General features: G+C 45.6%; 1 protein-coding gene across 3 annotated transcripts in view; it reads right to left on the reverse strand.

Annotated features, from left to right (window-relative positions):
- LOC138300679 (transmembrane protein 150A-like) overlaps positions 1-18,609 on the reverse strand; it is a 645,891-nt gene that overhangs the window by 14,673 nt on the left and 612,609 nt on the right. The gene's annotated exons all lie outside the window — the stretch shown is intronic.

Below are 18,609 nucleotides of genomic sequence, written 5' to 3' on the forward strand. Positions count from 1 at the left end.
TCCTCCCAGCAACACTAGACCAGCTTACACTGGGGGTGGTCAGGAGGCAGTCTCTCTCTGGGGATAAAGTGAGCGAGCAACAGCACTGTCCCCATCAAGCCATAACTAGCCCTGACATCACTAGAGGAGATCGTCTTCTCCTGGCTCATAGGAGTACCATAAGCATACTTCCTCCACCTCCAACATCTTGAGAGAACATCCTCTAAAGTACTGTGATCACTGGAGGAGTGCTCTCCTGACCCAACACTCGCGTCATTATGAGGTGTCCTCCTTCCAAGGTAATGTGAATCAATCCAGTTTTCAGGTGGCATAAGCTTCCAAGAAGGCCCAAGAGAAGCGAGTAGACTCTGCATTCATTATCAAAACGCAAGGGATCCATGACTTTTACATATCATTTTTCAAAATAATTGTTAATATCCCACTGCTAGAGTTAACAAAAACTTCACTCATCAGGCAGCAAAGCAGGCTTGTTCACCTACAACTAATGACAAATCTTAAGAGGGGTATGTAATTCACACACAGATAGGATTGGCTATTTACGTTTCCTTTTCAAGATCCTAAGCTGTAACAAGAAGTTAAATAACTTATTAACTATATTAGAAATACATACGCTGAAAATCTAATCTACCAAAAGTAGTTTGGTGACAATGTAGAGAAACATGGCCGAATGCCAAGTTCCTTTGTAAGATAATGGAAGTCTGTACACCATAATCTTTCCCACAAACCACTTTTATCCTTGGTGTGGTGCTCTTTCATATGAATGAGATACAATGTTTATAAATGTGAAAATAACATTAGAATCTCTGGTGCAAATTAAACACACCAAAAAGCAGTCAGATATGTGTGGCAAAATGATGTTAGACTCAGTTTGGTACAAGACAGATTTTTTCTTTTTTTTTAAAGCTGCAGCTATGAATACATACAGAGGGACTCGATTTTTCCTATAATTCTCGATCTCACCTATAATTATCTAAAGCGTGCAAAAAACAAACCAGTTTCCATACATATCCCCTTTTTAGGTCGAGCGTAAGCATACCACCTCAAGTATACCTTAGTATACATCTCTCTGTGCGCTTAAAACCATCCCCCTGCTTCTCATTTGTTTGTTTCAATGTCCTTTAAAAATCTTTGCTTGCTAGTGGTCAGTACTGCCTCTTTGTCCCTCCTTGAACCTTCCAAGGAGCAGGGACCAAATACGGTATCAATCTGCTTTGTCTGTTTATCTGGTCATTGGAGGACTATTTTTTAGTGGTTTCCAGCTCCTGGTACTGTTTGCCTGTGTTCAGCTTCAACGCCGTAGCTGGTTACATTTCAAAATAGCATTATTCTCTCCCACCTCCTTGTCACAATAGTCCTTTGTTTGCCTTTTTTGTCCAATGTAATCAAGTCTGCTTGTTTTGCAGTTTTGTGTAGTGCAAACTCTATTTCGGATGTAGGCTGATCTCCATGGCCACGTGCATGTCTAGCCGCACTGCTCACTCTCTCTGATTTTGTAACTCTCTCTAGCCACCCTTTTCTCTCTATGGCTTATGCAGTGAGCGATGTTTTGCTCGTGTTCCGGATGATAGTCTGATGCACAGGGTGCAGTACAACAGGTCATCACTTGGTGCCCCAGTCCAGTCAGAATCTACAGTGTACAGTGCTAACTAAAGACTCTTGCAGGATAAACAAGAGCCCAGAGAGTGCAGATCCTGGGACAGAATGTGGAGACCCCTGAACATTATAGGAAGAGGTAAGCCCAGTTGTACTGCCAGGTACCTTCTATTATTACTTACTCTGGAAATGGGGCAGTTTTGGTCCATGATCTTGAAAGAGCCATATGCATGGCCGTGAAAGCACAAAATGGCGTATATTGCAATCTGACCTTCACGCAGTTGGCACCTGTCTAATGTACATCTATTAGCATGTAGTCCATCTCTCCTATTAGAAACACCGGATTGTGATACCAACCCACATGTGGTCTCTTTTTCATGCCCGGACTCCAGTTCGTGCCACTAAGGCCCCAAAACACCATCTGTTATGGGTTCTACTTCACCCCTTAGAGCGCATCTCCAGTGTCACTTTCCCTTAATGCAGAATCAATCGGTCACGCAGCTCAAAATAATGTATAGGAACTGCGCTAAGCCTATCCTCAGTGCCCAACTTTTCTTAGTAATTACTCTTTATAAAGAAACTGGCCTGTGCCATCCCTCAGGAAGGCGGATTTAGCTTGTGGGGTATATCTCTGTAATTCAGCAGTTGTCAGTTCAGAGACCGGTGTGTTCTGTCTATGCTTTATCCAGCATTTGGAATATGCTCCACCTATTGTTAATTCAGAAGTTGGTGCATTTGGAGGAGGTGTTTTTTTTTTACTGGATGTGAGTTTTATAGAACAGTAGAGTTTGTTTCATAATACACAGTGTCAATGACGTTTCGTCTGACTGTCCATGTTTTACGGTCATAACAGTAGTGTTTTCAAGTGCAGGTCTTGAAGGTTTTATGTACGGATTTGTTTCTGTGCATTGTGTGCATGTTACTGTCAGCATGGGAACTTCAAGTTTCAGAAATCTGTGAAAGTTGTGTTTCTGCATCTGTGGAGCGCTTCCAGGACCCACAACTTCCAGAGTTTTGTTTTTAGCTCAGTGCAATCTAGGTACCATTCATTATTTCGCAGTAGATGCTGGAAAACATGTGGAGGGCCTACTGACTTGTGGGGGGCTAGGCCTGGTTGGGAGTCTTCGGTAGCAGTTTTCTTAAAGCTGAAGCCATGTGATAATCATGCTGTTTTGTATAACCGAGACACACGAGGAAAGGATTGAATTCAATTGCAGCTGGATAATGGCTACATGGCTAAATACTTATACTACCCCAAAGGCGAGACATATTGGCTATGCCAATGCTTGTTGCTCATTAATGGTCATCTTTAAAATCAGAGCTGATAAGGAAAAAAGTATCTTTTTTATTTTAAACTGAAGCTTGAATTATGCTCTGCGACCTGCTTTTCCCATCCCTGCTGACTGGCAGTAGGCTCTGTGACGTCAGAACACAACTGTAATAAGTTATCACAGTTGAACAGCTATGTCAATTCTTTATTACGAGGGACTAGGGAGTCACAAGTCGCTTGTAATAAGAACATTTTATACGAGCTTTTATACGGGGATTGTATTATAAAGCCATACCCAGCCAACATACTTTACCAACAGATTAATATTAATTTAAACCTCGGAGTACTAGAAAGGGTTTGAGAGCACAAAACAGCCACCTCACAACAGAACAACTGTAACATGATCCCCCTGCTTGAAGACTACATTTAGCAGGGAAATACATAAACAGCAAAGCATGACCTCGATTGTCATACTCCACATATAATATGTCTGCAGCGTGGCCCACAGGGCACTTTTACTAAGTCTAAATGTGGTGAGGTCTGGGGACTCCCTGACTAAGCCCTGTGAGTGCCTTTTAGTGTCAAGTGTGGTACTCAGGTGGCTAAACCTGCTCGTGAACAGTACTAGTAAATATTCAGCTACTAGCGGTGTTTTTGGAGAAATAGCCTCGATGCCTAATATGGAAAATCCATTTCTAAAGGTTTCTCAACCGAACTATTGGCAGAGAAATGATAAAAATACACTTACAAACGCGTATGTGCAGCTTCTAATGCGCAGAGAGCACAACTCTGGAACACCAAGTTCCAATGATGGATGCTGGCTGTAAAAGCAGCCTTTCTATGGCCTTTAGTGCAAGTTATAAAGGTTGCAAGAGGCTACGATTTCTCTGGTCCGATTCAACCACCCTCAAGACATCCGAATAAAGGAACGATGCCTGAAGAAAGAATAGTCCCTTTCCATCACAAATTCTCTTTCTAATGAATCCAAGAGCTCTGATAGAGGGCTCTCTAATGCCTCCATCTTCTCAGGATTACTGGTATTCAATACTTGAGGAAGAAGGAAGAAATGAACCCCCATCGATAAGTTTCAGACTCATCTCATGGAGTTCCAATCCCTTTCTGGTGCAGTGATGCAGTCAGGTATGCAGGCGACAATATTCACAATGAACCTAGTGCATAGATTTATTTCTATATCAGCAGTATGGCGGCACGGAAGCCATGTTTATGGTCAAATGTTCCAACCCCACGACCATAATACTTCTCTACAGCCTGTGCTAGTGACCACAGCTAGGCACCATTTGCTGAGAACACTTATCACTCATTCCCCCACATATCTGTGATGGAAATATTTCCAAGTCATATCCGGGCAAAGGAAAGCCGCTGTAATGTCATATAAATAGCTGGCAATTATGTTTTACACAGATGCTAATGGACTGTCACCTGCCAAGACCTGGAGGGATCCAGGTAGGTAAACGATCTGAGACCCAGACCCTTTGCCTCTCTAAGACCATATTTAGAGGGCTTGTTCATGCATGGAACAGTAGTGGCATTCAGCACCATCCACCAGAGACACCCCCCTTCCCTGCATACAGAACCACGGCCCCACCTCCAGTCAGGGTTTCACCACACACGACACAGAATGCACGTATAATATCAAGGTCATGGCCTGTGACATATCCAGAAATGATTATCGAAGGGGCACACGCAGGGCCACACATACAACTGGTGGGGCCACTTGCAAAGAAATATTATAAAAAAGCATTTGCAATGCAATGGGTCACATAATTGCTTGAGTTAGAGGTATTGGTGTTGTAAATTCATAACTGGACTTTTCTGACCAGATATCGTCGTCAACCCTGCCTCATAATATGTTTTTTCCTGCCACATAATTCCAGTGGCCCTCCATATAACTAAAGCACTTCCATTAACTTCAGACTATCTGCAGCCAAAAATGAAAATGTTGACATTTAGCATCCTAATTTAAATCTGCCATGCTAGTTCCAATAGAATACCACTTTCACCACCCCACCATCAGAGTTGCTGGCTGGCTAACACAATTCCCAAAACAAGACAGCCACGGAGGACTAACGAGAGGAATAAAATAAAAGGGTCAACCAAACATATCAAGAGTGTTCAGTCATTGTGTAATGAGGATGTTAAGTTGGTCTGAATCATGGTCATAGTTGTAATAAGAAGAGATTTAAAAACATTTACAATTATCACATAAACCCAATAAAAACCTTTATCAGAAATACAAATTTGGCGTTAGACTGTAATGCCAGACTGCCCCTAGAGGATACCACAATGAAAATAGCATTTGTAATAAACATGGTCATGTTCCCATATAGTTAGCCCCTAGGGGTCAAAACCACATGAAAAGAAAATGACTGAAAGTATTGCAGTGTAACCATATATTTAGCCCCTAGGAGGTGTAATGCATTACACATTTGCAGGGCTAGCAGATTTGTATGTGAACCCCAATACAGCAATTAATGGGGCACTTCATATCAGTATTGGGATTATCAACAGAGCTGTGTCCCGGCCCCGTGCTGGAATAACAGAAAGGCAGTGGGTGAGGAGTGAGAAATGGAGCGTCGTGTAATTCCTGGTATTGGAGTAATGGGGCGGTGCAGGTTAGGGCTGAGGGGCACTGACAGATTTGTATGTGGGCTGTAGTACTGGAATAGTAATAGTTATGGGCACACAAGGTCAGAAGTGAGGTATGTTAATGGAGCTATGTGTGGAACCTAGTACTGGCGCGTGCCAGTGTTGCTGAGTGTTAGCCTGGAGGTTCCCTGGTGAAGCTGCGAGTGGGGCGCAGTATAGGAGAGGCATGCCCTCTGAACCACGGAAGCAAGGAGTCCTGAAGGGTGTGTGTGTGTGTGAGCCTTAGTACTGAGAAGAAATGTGCACTGAATATTAGAATTGATGCATTCTGGCAGAGCTGTGGTGGTTCCCATCAACAATGACGTGGGATGTTAGACTCAAGGTGCTCTGGATGAGCTGTGTTTTGCTCTTTAGGTCCAGGCTTGGCATTGGGAATGAATATTAGAATTGAGCTGCGGTAAAGGAACTGTATGTGAGTGGAGTCCCAGCAGAGGGAAGAAAGTGACCTCACCCAGGTAGAACTGAGGTGCAATGATGGAGCTGAGTCCGAGGTCCTAGTACTGGAACAACAGAATGTATGGACTGTAAAAACTGAGGTTCTCTGGCAGACAGCATGTATGGTGTTCTGGCACGGGTTCGGCTGAGGGCTTGGAGTGTGTGAACTGAGGTACACTGATGGAGCTGTGCCCAAGGTCCCAGTACTGGAACAGCAGTGTGTACTGACTAAGGACTGAGGTGCTTTGGCAGGCAGCATGTGTGGGGTTCTGGCACAGGCACTGCTGAGGGGCTTGGAATATGTGAACTGAGGAGCACTGATAGAGCAGCGCTCAAGGTCCCAGTACTGGAACAGCAGTGTGTACTGACTGTAAGAACTGGCACTCTGGCAGGCAGCGTGTGTGGAGTTCTGGCACAGCTGAGGGGCTTGGAATGTGTGAACTGAGGTGCACCGATGCAGCTGCGAGTGGGATTCCAGTATGGAGCAGAAGTGAGCACTGCCTCTAAGGATTGCGGAGCCCTGGTAGAGCTGGGTCAGGGTTCCCAGCACTGGAACAGCAGTGGGCACTGAGTGCTTGGAAGGGGGAGCTTTGGGTGAGCTGCATGTGGGTAGCATAGCTCAGGAAGCCATACAAAGGTTTCCTAGTTGGCATCAGGTTACATCTGGGGGCTGGACCTCTGGATGACAGAGGCAGGTAGATCAAATGTGACCAAGATGACAGCCTGATTTACAGCCTTGTTTACAGCTAAGTTCAGAAAATGAGGTGCTCTGGCGGACAGCGTGTGTGGGGTTCTGGCAGGGGCACAGCTGAGGGTTTTGAGTGTGTGAACTGTAGTGCACTGATGGAGCTGCTCCAGAGGTCCCAGTACTGGAGCAGCAGAGTGTATTAACTGCAAGAATGAGGTGCTCTGGCAGACAGCGTGAGTGGGGTCACTGGCACTGACACAACTGAGGGCTTGGAGTGTCTGAACTGCAGTGCACTGATGGAGCTGCGCCCGAGGTCCCAGTACTGGAGCAGCAGCAAGAACTGAGGTGCTCTGGCAGACAGCATGTGTGGGGTTCCTGGCGCCGGGATGCTGAGGGCCTGAAGTGCGTGAACTGCGGTGCACTGATGGAGTTGCACCCGAGGTCCCAGGGCTGAAGCAGCAGAGTGTACTGACTGCAAGAACTGAGGTGCCCTGGCAGGCAGCGTGTGTGGGGCTCCTGGCAGTGTCACGGCTAAGTGCTTGGAGTGTGTGAACTGCAGTGCACTGATGGAGTTGCGCCTGAGGTCCCAGTACTGGAGCAGCAGAGTGTACTGACTGCAAGAACTGAGGTGCTCTGGCAGACAGCATGTGTGGCAGACAGCATGCACTGGCATGGCTGAGGGCTTGGAGTGTGTGAACTGTAGTGAACTGATTAAGCATGTGAGTGCGATTCCATTTTGGAGACGTAGTGGGCACGGTCTCTAAGGATTGCAGAGCCCTGGTAGAGCTGGGTGCCTAGGCTATAAGAAATTACAAGGGACCCTCTGACCTTGCTCTCAGCACACAGGCAGGCACACTTGATAAACAAAATCCAAGCCAAGGAAGGTCAGGAGCCAGGCAGCTGAGAGAGGGTACACAGAGCCCAGAAAGACCAAATGTGACCATGATAACAGCCTGATTTATGGCCTTGCTTACAGCTAAGCTCAGAGGAAGAATGTTCTGCAAATGAAAGGGAAAGCGTCCCTGGATAGGAGCATGAAACAAAGTATAAAAAAAGTCCCCTACAGACCAGATAAACAGAAAAAGTGTAATTATGCAGTAGTAGGCCCCTGCTCCCACACAGAAGAAGGCGGGACAAAGAGGCATGACTGACCACTAGCAGGCAATGAATTTTAAATGACACAAACTAAGAAATGAAATAGCTGGAAGCCCACAGAAGAAGTATACTTAAAAGTAGACAAGAGGTTGTACCCTTATGCTCGACCTAAAAAATAGTTCACCCATGCTGAAGTATATCTGCAATCCTGCAATTATCCATGTAACCGGGTCACTCTGCAAGGCGGTAACAAAACCGCCCCAAGGCAGGAGAAACGTGAAGCAATGGCTGATGACATCAAGGGATTTTTGAAAGGCAAGCCCACGAACAAGTGAAAGTGATGGGCATGAGAATGGCATGGTTCAAAGCCCACAATACTTAGAACAGATCAAAGCGCTTGTGCACTCGACCTTAAAATGTGAGTGTCTTTGCTCGCATATGTACATGTGCCAATATTAATGTGTGCATATATTTACACAATTGCTTAAAATGTTTAAATCTGGCTTTGTATCAATAGTGTATATATATTTATGTATGTAAATACAGCTACACATACAGATTTAAACATTTAAAGTTAAAGTAAACATGTAGTAGATTTGTGCATTCCCTCAAACAAACGCTGCTTTGAAATGTGAAGGGTAGATGGGGAAATAAATCCGAAGTGCAGTGCCTGTTTGTTTTTCTCTTTTGGCGCTTGGGCATTCAACAGCTTCAGTGGTGGGGCACCGGGGGGGGGGGCAGGGGGGGGGGAACCAGGACAAATATGGATGAGTGCCTGGGCTCCATCTTGCACCCCTCTAGTGACGCCATTGTTTTTGGCTGGTTTTCTTTGCTATATTACGATGGAGCTACAATGATACAACACTGCTGTACAGTTTCAATACCTGGGGTCACATGCTTCACATTCATTTAGACTTATACATACAAGGATGTGGTTCCACTAAGCCCTTTAGCCGAACATTAATGACTGTAGGCAAGTAGCCTCTTTCTAGCATGGTTAACCCACTTTTTGCCAATTTGTCAGTGTGTTTGACTGTGTTCACTGGGATCCTGCTAAACAGGACCCCAATGATTATGTTCTCTCCTTCTGAAAATGGTTGCTGGAACTTTTTTCACCCCACATTTGGCATGTGGGTGCCTCCATGTAAGTCCCCGGTATATGGTACACTGGTACCCGAGGAATTGGGGTGCCAGGGGATCCCCATGGGCTACAGCATGTATTATGCCACCCATGGGGGGCCCGTGCAAAGTGTTCTGCAGGCCTGCCATTGCAGCCTGAGTGAAAGGGTGCATGCACCCCTTTTTCATCATAGGTCACTGCACCAGGTCACTATAAGTCACCCCAAAGGCAGTCCTTCCTAGCCCAGAGGTAAGGGTGCCAAGTACCTGTGTGTGTGAGAGCACCCCTGCACCAGCTGAGGTGCCCCCACATACTCCAGTGCCATTTTCATGGACTTCGTGAGTGCAGGAATGCCATTTTATGCATGTACTGGACATAGGTCACTACCTATGTCCAGCTACATAATAGTAACTCCGAACCTAGGCACGTTTAATATCAAACATGTCAATCATACCCCAATACTGTTGCTAGTATTGGAAGTATTATTCCATGCACTCTGGGTGTTCCTTAGAGGACCCCAAGCATTGCTACCACCAGTCTTCCAGGGATTCCGGGCAGCCCGAGCTGCTGCTACCCCTCACACAAGTTTCTGCCCTCCTGCTGCTTGAACTGATCAAGTTCAGGAAGGCAGAACAAAGGATTTCCTTTGGGAGAGGGAGGGAACACCCTCTCCCTTTGGAAATAGGTGTGACTGACTTGGGAGGGGTAGCCTCCTCAAGCTACTGGTATGCTTTGAAGGGCACATTTGGTGCTTTCCGTGCATAAACTAGTCCACACCAGTTCAGGGACCCACAATCCCTGCTCTGGCGTGAAACTGGACAATGGAAATGGGAGTGACAACTCCCCTGTCCATCACCACCCCAGGGGTGGTGCTCAGAGCTCCTACAAAGGGTCCCTGTGTTCTGCCATCTTGAATCCAAGGTTGGCAGGGGCCTCTGGGAGCATCTGAGTGGCCAGGCAAGTGACATCAGAGCCCCCTCCTGATAGGTGCTTACCTGACTAGGTGACCAATCCCCCTTTCAGGGCTATTTGGGGTCTCTCTCTTGGGTGGGTATTCAGAGTCGGCTTCCAAGATTCCAGCAGGACTCCTCTGCAACCTTCACTTCGACTGCTGGCCTCCGGAACTGCAACTGGATCCTCCAGGACCCAACAATCTGCCTCCAAGAAGAATTCTTCTGCAACCTTATTTCCAAGACTCCTACCAGTAACTGCAACATTTCCACCGGTTGTGCATCCACTGAGGGTGACCTGTCTTCAGTCTGCACTAGAAGAAAGAAGGAATCTCCCTTGGAGTGAAGGAGTCACTCCCCTGCATCTGGAGGCACCTACTTTAATGACGACCAGCTGCATGGATCTCCTCTCATCTTGAGCTGCGTGGATCCTGCATCACGGGTGGTGGTCCAGAGTAGTTCTCTTGGTCCTCTCTGCCAGCTGTCCAACTTTGGTGGTCGGTAAGCCCTTGACTTCCCACGCAGGACAGTACCCCCGTACACCGCATCTCTTGCAGCTGCCAAGGCATGTTTGCATCTTCTTCAAGGAATCTTCAGGCGACGCGTAGTTCCAGCCCCCGGCACTCCTTCCAGCAATGCACAGCCCTCGCGTGGGTCTCCTGCGCCGTGGGATCCCTTGCTGTAATGCTGCAAGGGTTCCTTTTGTGACATATGTGTCCCCGTCCTGTGGGACTCCTGTGGGTGCTGCCTCCGTGTCGCTGAGGGTCCCCCTGACTCCCCCTCCTGGGTTGAGTCCTCCTAGGCCTTGCTGGTCCCCAGAAGCACCACTTTTCCACTAACCAAGGCTTGTTGGTGGAATTCCTGCACCAACGCCCATCTGCAATCTTCATTCCAGCGTGGGACATGTTCTGCATCCTTCAGGAACTCTTCTCCAGCTCCAGGGCTTCAGTGCTGACCTGATCTTCATCACTGTAGACCAACTCCTGCAATTACAGCTGGGCGGGTAGTAGCTCCTACTCTTCCTGGACTCCACTGTGACTCTTGGACTTGGTCCCCTCTCTCCACAGGTCTTTCTCTCCAGGAATCCAATGCTGGTTTCTTGCAGTCATGTCTGGGTGTCTTCTTTTTTTCCTTCTTGGTGGTTTGGGGAAATTCTAGTGAATTAGTTGTGCTTTCCAGGTTGCTGGGGGGGTAATGTGTTACTTACCTCAATGGATTTCTAGTACTTCCAGCTCCTCTCTACACATTCCACTTACCTAGGTGGGGGTCCTGTGTTCGCATTCCATTTTTTTAGTATATGATTTGGGCTCCCGCAGGGTCACTAATGTCTAACTGTATTTGCACTTTTTCTAACCTTTTCTGTGCCTACTGCTGTTTACTAGTGTATGTATTTAGCATATTACTTACCTCCTATTGGGGGGATTACCTCTATAGTAGTTTATGGTATTGTGTGACCCAAAATAAAGTACCTTTATTTTTGTAAAACTGGCTGTTCTTTCATGTGTGTAAGTGCTGTGTGACTACAGTGTTTTTGCATGAGCTTTGCATGTCTCCTAGATAAGCCTTGGCTGCTCGTCCACAGCTACCTCTAGAGAGCCTGGCTTCTAGACGCTGCCCACACTTCACTGAGAGGGGATACCTGGACCTGGTATAAGTACCTTAGGTACTCACCACATAATGGGCCAGCTTCCTACAATGTCCAACCAATACTTCCATCAATGGTTGCATCATGGGCATCCAACTGAAAAAAACGACAAACCTCCCATTGTCCTGCCCTCCTACCCCAGTTAATGTGGAAAGAAACACATTTTATCACGGCCAAATCGAACAGCAAGCTGAAAATATTAAAGATCGAAAGGTAAAAAATGGCAAGGACCAAAACACATAAAGCCACTTATTAGGTGCTATCCCAAACAAGGTGTCCTAACAAAGCATTTTTTTCTAACACAGTCACTGAGCTAGGCACAAGACCGAACCTTTGAAAAATGTCCTCAGCGTGTTAAACCACCAAAATGTTTTTTTTTTTTTTTTTGCAGGGCGAGGGAACACTCCCTATGTGAATTCACACACACACCCTTCAACCCCAAAACTTCCCTCCCGCCCACGCTCTACTATCTCCCAATCAACTGTTTGTTAACCAGATCACCAGTTAAGTTACGGAAATGGAATAGACTGGATGTATCTTCCTTTAATGTTAACCCCTGCCACCTCCAACACAAGCTTGGTCTACGCTTCTAAAGTCACTGGATCCGTGGTGGCATCAGTCACACGGCAGGCCTTTGCTTCTGAAATGCTGCCAGAGCACACTGCTTCATATGTCAGTCTTTTCTATGTAGCACATCCTCTTTCTGGATTGCTTGTCAACTTACCCTTCCCCTCCCGCCCCCCACCCTGACTAGCCCCGATTTGTTTATCCGCCGAACTGATGGCAGCTTGGACTTATAGCTTGATTTATCCTATTAGTTCTGAGGACTTACAATGTGCACCATTTTCACTGAGTAATGTTGAAATCGTGTGACTGGCTGAGAGTTTACCTCGTGATTTAGGATAAGCTGCTGCAAATGGCACAAAACCACCAAGCATATCATTAGTCTTAGCACAAAAGGTAAAGAATTCAACCGGAAAAAGTGTATTAGAAAAACCGAGCATCCTGATAGTGTAAGTTGGAGGTTTGAGAGTGATCAGAATCTATCACTGAAATCATACTTTATGTTTGTCCAAAGTAAAAAAAGAGATTTTGTTTGCAAGTGCTGTTCCTAGATAACTCACCTGGGGCACACAATGTGCTGCTGTTTAATTACTCATTTTTTGTTTCTACGCATGTTGTTCGTTGTTTTCTGTTGACTTTTACCTATGGCTATGTCTATGGCTTTGCCCTTCCTAGCTGGTGTCACCGTTCTGTTTTGGTGTGTGAAAATGCAGCCATGTCAAGCACAATAAGTGAATCTTTAAATATCTAGTAAACATCTAAATGAACTTAACAGAAAATGCACCTTTAAACAAGAGAGATTAAAACAAGGCACTTGATGCTGTACCTTATTCTTCAACGCTCTACAACTTGGAAGGTTGCAGGAAGGTCTTTATGAAAGGGGGCAGCAATTAAAGCACCCTGCTTATTTTTTTTTTGGATCTGTAACTTGTAGTCCTGTCTTCTTTATCAGAAAACCTCATGTCCACCCCACAGCTGGACTTCTTTCTTCCTCCAAGAAATTAAATCACATTACCCCGATTCTCTTTGCCCTACACTGGTTATCTATTGAGGCAAAAATAAAGTTTATATCCGGCTTTCTAACAAACAAAGCAGTTCATCTTAACTCACCGCCCTACTCTCCAACCTACTCAAATTATCAGACAGCTTGAGAGTACGCAGAAGTAAAAACAAGTCAAGCTTCAGAACAATGCACACCCAACACCAGCCTTTCTCAAAAGCTTTGGATCTCCTACGGAGCCCTCTACCAACAGACATCAAAACAAAACTCACTTTACTGTTATTCTAGCAGCATCTATACACACACTTTATTGGACTTCACTAACTCAAAATCCCTAATTTGCTACTTAACTATTCTCTTCCACCCAATACTTCCACGCTCCCAACCGGTAGTCCCTGCAACTCTTCCTCTAGTCTGCTTTGGCTCCTAAGGCTTCTCTTCTATGGCCACTTAGTTTCTGCCTTCCCTTGTCCTACATTTGTGCATTATCACTTCTCCTCAAGGCTGTGAGTCTTTCTCACTGATGAACACCTCTCAGTTATCAGGCAGTGATCGAAAACCTCCATTGGCCTCTTACACACTTCTACTCTTATACTGCTTCTGCTGCAGTCAGCCAAGGCCTGCTACAGCTACTATGTCATTTACTATTGTGGTGAATCCTAGTTAGTTTTAAAAGGGATACAGGAGTTAGCTTAACCTTTGGCTTGCAGACTTGTGCTCCGGTCACCCAGTGACTTTTACCCTACTTAGCCTGCTCTGTTTTAGTGCATTTATTTAATTAATTCTATTAAGATGGCTGCCTTGTTTTGACTTAGGCCCATGTTTTGATTTTCCTTATCAGTGCCACTGCACTAGGCGTCAGATCAGGCGACAAATACAAACTGAAGGTGTCTGCGTTAGATACTTTCCCTCTTCATGCTTTCGAGGGAATTGTTTATGCTAATTACCGTCTAAAGCATGCCTCATCTATTGTTTGGGAGCTAACCCATGTCAGGGATCCAAGCAGATCTGTATATATACTCCTCACTTTATCAGATAGGCAGAGGGATTCCAAACAGATGCCATCGCTGCTATCACTGCGGCACGTCGCCTTGACACTGTCCCAGTCTTCGTGTTCCTGCAGAGTCTGAGCTAGAGACCTCATTCCAAGATAACAAGGGTTGGGGGCTCTTCTCATGGACATGGTATTGGCAGATTGAGGTTTAACATACCTAGCTCTCTTCTGGGTTAGAGGTTAGGCCTACAGACTATGGTATTAGGACATATCGCACACTTCATGATAGCGAGTGATATTGCAAGATGGTGGGGGTCTTTGTGTTTATGACTCAAGTCTTTACAATTCTGTTTCTTGCACTGGTCATTATCTTAATCAGTGAAGCCTATGCAACTTATCGCAGATTGCAGTTTTGATGAAATAATTATTATGAAACTTTACTGCATCTTCTTTATTGCCATGTTGTTAATGTGGGAAAGGGGAAATATCAGTTTAACCACGATGCTCCCTGAGATGTCATGCTTTCGAGTCCATGCGTAAAGTCTGCCACATATCACCTTGACTGCTTAGAGTTTTAGTGAGGTGCTGCTTGTGAGCCAGAAAGGTTGAGACGACAGTTGCGTTTTGTTGTAGGATTGGCGTAGTCGCCTACAAACATAAGTACTGTCATCCTTAAACCAGCAGTCTTGCCTAGAGCATGAGTCCAAGTACGACACTATTATCTGGACTCTCACACCTTGAACTGAACTGTTGATAATTCTCTCCTTTTTAACTGTTGATTAAATACCTCAAATTGTTCTTCGGTGTGCACTCTTTTGGCTAAATTTTTTACATTACCATTTATTGTACAACAATCTTTCCTGCATTCAGTCAAGGTCTGCTTACTTTAAACCAAAGGCCCTTTAAACCCTCACCTAGTCTGGTTTTCTGACCTCGGCCTCCTTTGCCCACACACTCCTGATCTACTGCCAACTGGACAAACATACAATGAATCGGGCTGTGACTATTTTATTCCTCCTGTCATTGTTCCAATTCCTACCTTGTTTCTGTAGTGATGTGTTTTATTTAATGGTATTGTTTATTAAGTAGCGCTCATATACTTCACAGCAAATGAGCGCAGTGTCACACCATGTATGTTTCTATACCGAGAGCAATACGCCTGTGCCTTTTGAAGCAGACCCACCCTTGCTGGGACCCATGTAAAGCAGTTCAGGTCTTTAATGTTCAGTCAAACTAAAGAGAGGACATATAAGGAGGTTTAGAATATGAGTGACACACTAAGTGTTTTTGACACATTTGAAACTGCAAAAAATAAGATTGACTCACTGACCGTCGGTGAAATGCTCCTCTGCTAAACAAAAAACTGACAATTTCTTTATCGACCACGTTTAGGGATGTACAGTCACAGGAAATTCTCTGGGGCTTTCCAGACGGCACAGCTGCAGGGTAAAAAGTGAAACTAAAAGAATTTAGGGCGCAGGAAAGCCTCTGAGGTATGCATTTTGAGGAGAAAGCAGAGTTTTATACTGTAAGTTGAGGTAGCGCTTCTGAGTTTGAAATGTGTGAATCAAAGTTGTGTGAGGAGCTCAGCGCTGAAGGGCTCCACACGCTAAGAGTAATGTTGATTATTTTTAGGAGAGCATTCTCAGCGTTATAAACACTCGTTGGACGTATAAAGACGAAATATTTAAGTATTCTTTGTGCATAGGGAGCACAATTTATCTTGGTGGCTAGCAACATTACAGAAACCAAGAAGAATAAAAACAAATTCATTTAAATATGCAGTTCTTAATAGAATACCAAAATAACTACTGACTGGGCCTGCCCGAGGTCTGACTTTAATGACAGAACTTTTTTGATGTCTTTGGAAGTATCACATTTCCGAAAATTACCCCTTGCATGCCTACTAAACCAGAGGCCACAAGCTGCCCATTTCTAGCACAGTATACCTGGATAGCGGAGCATAAACGAGACGCCAGTCACGGAGGTGCATTGATACTAACCGAATGGTAATTTAAGGCCTACATAAGCGATAGCCGCTTATTAGCTTTTCAGGGCATCTAATTTTCAGCGAGGTGAGGGCCTGGCACCTTTCATAAAGTCACAGAAGCTGGGAAGGTACTAGTATCCGCCTTACCATCCCCGGATCCCACAAGCACACCACATACACACACACACACACCCTGCCTGCACATTCCTTTTACAGTAATACTGTGACTTAAAAGTCTGCCTGGTGGGGCTACTGCCGAGGTAATTAACTGCTCCACCAGCAGGAACAGTGCAAGAACATGCGAGCAATGGGGCAAGGCTTCTCGACTGCGCTCCCGGAGCCGGTACTGTGGCAGAATTAGGATGACAGGCCTGGTCAGGGCAGGAAGGCATGCTTGGCCACTAATGCGAGGCTGACGACAGGGCAACAGGACTCTGCCTATGAATTATGAATGGCCCTCACGACGGTAAATCACGCCCCGTGGTTTTTAGCTGTCAGAGCATGACTTGCTCACTCTCAGAAACTGATTTCCGTGTAACTGTCCTCCCGAGGGGCCTTGAAATGCTTTGTACCAGACGCCAACACTACTTTACCGCGGTATCTTTGTCCAGTCTAGGTCTCCAGAGAGATGTATATCCAGGGTACACTTACTCCCACAGGGGCTGTAATTACGTGGCTCCAAAATGAGCAGCTCCGCTGGAACCCTGGGAAAAACAGAGGGGAGGAGGGGGCGCAATGAGGGAGGGGCGTGGTAGTAATGTGGCAAGAGCAAAATAAATGATGAAAAGCGCGAGGAGGAGAACACATGCACGCATGAGGAAAAAATAATGGCGCAGTGTCAACTCTCTTCAAGGACCAAAAGCAACACGGGGAAAGGGCACAGAACGAAGGCAGGGATGGGGCAAGTGCGTTCCAAACTTCGACACAGTAAGAGGTTTTAATTAGAAATAAAAATACAGTGCTCACAGGGTGATTCAAGTAAAGTATCAGAGACAGTCACCCGAAGGCCCATGCTCCAAAGACTCTTTAGACACAGTAGATCAACAGGCTGAGATAACCTCAAGAGGAAACATGGAGGCCCTGCCAACTAAACCAAGCATTCACCTTCTAATGACCGAACTGAAGGTGAAGATAGTTTGTCTTGTGACAAGATTTCACTAAAGCTGTATTGGAGCTTGATAATTCGATCCCATAAGTTGTCTGTTGGGTAGAGCATCCAGAAAAAGCCACTGCAGAAGAGGCTCATCACAGATACAAATTAGAAACCAGAATAAAGGAGTTGGATAAAATACACCAACAAATTCTGGATAGCATTGATGACAGTAAAAATAGATCCCACTGCAATTATTTGAACGATTGAGGGATTCTGGAAATCATCCCACACCGCAAATTGGAAAAAATATTGGGGAGTCTCTTCAGTCCTCTCATGGGGAAACCAAAAGAACACAACATTATTCTAGACTGGGCACACCAAGTGTTTAGCACCTACCAAATGTGAAAAAATCTGGCTAGATGTGTTGACATGTCCATTTTTATTAAGGTTAAAGAAGAGATTCTGAAAGCTCCACGAACAATAGACTCCAGAATTTGCGGAGAACATGGCGGCTGCACGGTTTGCAGCGTGCTGAAATACTTACGGGTCTCGGCAGGCGCTGGAAATTAATCTTCGGTGGACCCGCTTGTTTCTATGAATGGAAGTAGACTCGCAAGTTCGGGGGGCTGTTTTTGGGGGTTTTGAGGTCCCCTCGAAGCTGAACTGGGTGAGGTCGGAGCTTAGACGCTCCAGATGTCTTCCGGCTCGGGTTTCCTTTAGGGGCAAGACCGGCAGAGTCAGCACAAGCACTGACAGGCTGCCGGTTGATGGTGGCACGAACTTTCTACAAAGGTATTGTGGAGGGGAGACTGCAGCTTTCACCCGTCCAGGAAAGGATTGGACTTTTCTGGTGAGGTAGGAGGTGGCTGGAGGGGGGAGGGACCTGGGATACGCTCAATCCATAGTGGCTTCTATGAGGCGCAATAACTCACTAGACAGGCAAGTATTGTCTAGTACCAAAATTTTAATTGGGGAAGGAAGTGGAAAGGGGGCCCTAAAAACTGCAAAAAATCTTAAAGTAAAAAAAAAAAACCTGTACTACTAAACCTCTCTTGCTCCAAGTTGACTCCATCTTTAAAAGCTTTGCTTAAAGTGAGGCCTCCAGCGAAGACTGTTATACAGGAAGAAGAAATGAGTGCTAACGCTTAATGGGCGCTGGGTATGGAGGGTGAGGGTGGACATCATGTAGAAAGCTCTCCATATAAATTGCGACAACAGTCATTGATGGGGTCCCAGAAATCTGCTGACTATCAGGAAGAAAGTGGAGAGAGCACCAGTAACAAGGTTATAGTGCCCTTTATTGCGCACCCCTCAGTACCGGTGCCACCAGGAAGCGAGGCACCAATCATGTCTACCTCCCTGTCTTTGTCCCCATTTCAGGTTCTGCTTTAGTTGTAAACAATCTGGACTACCCTACTGAGAAGGCATTCTTGGCCTTGTTTAAAGATATTAAAAGGGAGTTCGCGATCTCTGAAAATAATCAATGAGAAATAAGGGAGGCTTGT

This window comes from Pleurodeles waltl, chromosome 6 (assembly GCF_031143425.1).
Source record: "Pleurodeles waltl isolate 20211129_DDA chromosome 6, aPleWal1.hap1.20221129, whole genome shotgun sequence".
In the NCBI taxonomy this organism is placed as follows: domain Eukaryota; kingdom Metazoa; phylum Chordata; class Amphibia; order Caudata; family Salamandridae; genus Pleurodeles; species Pleurodeles waltl.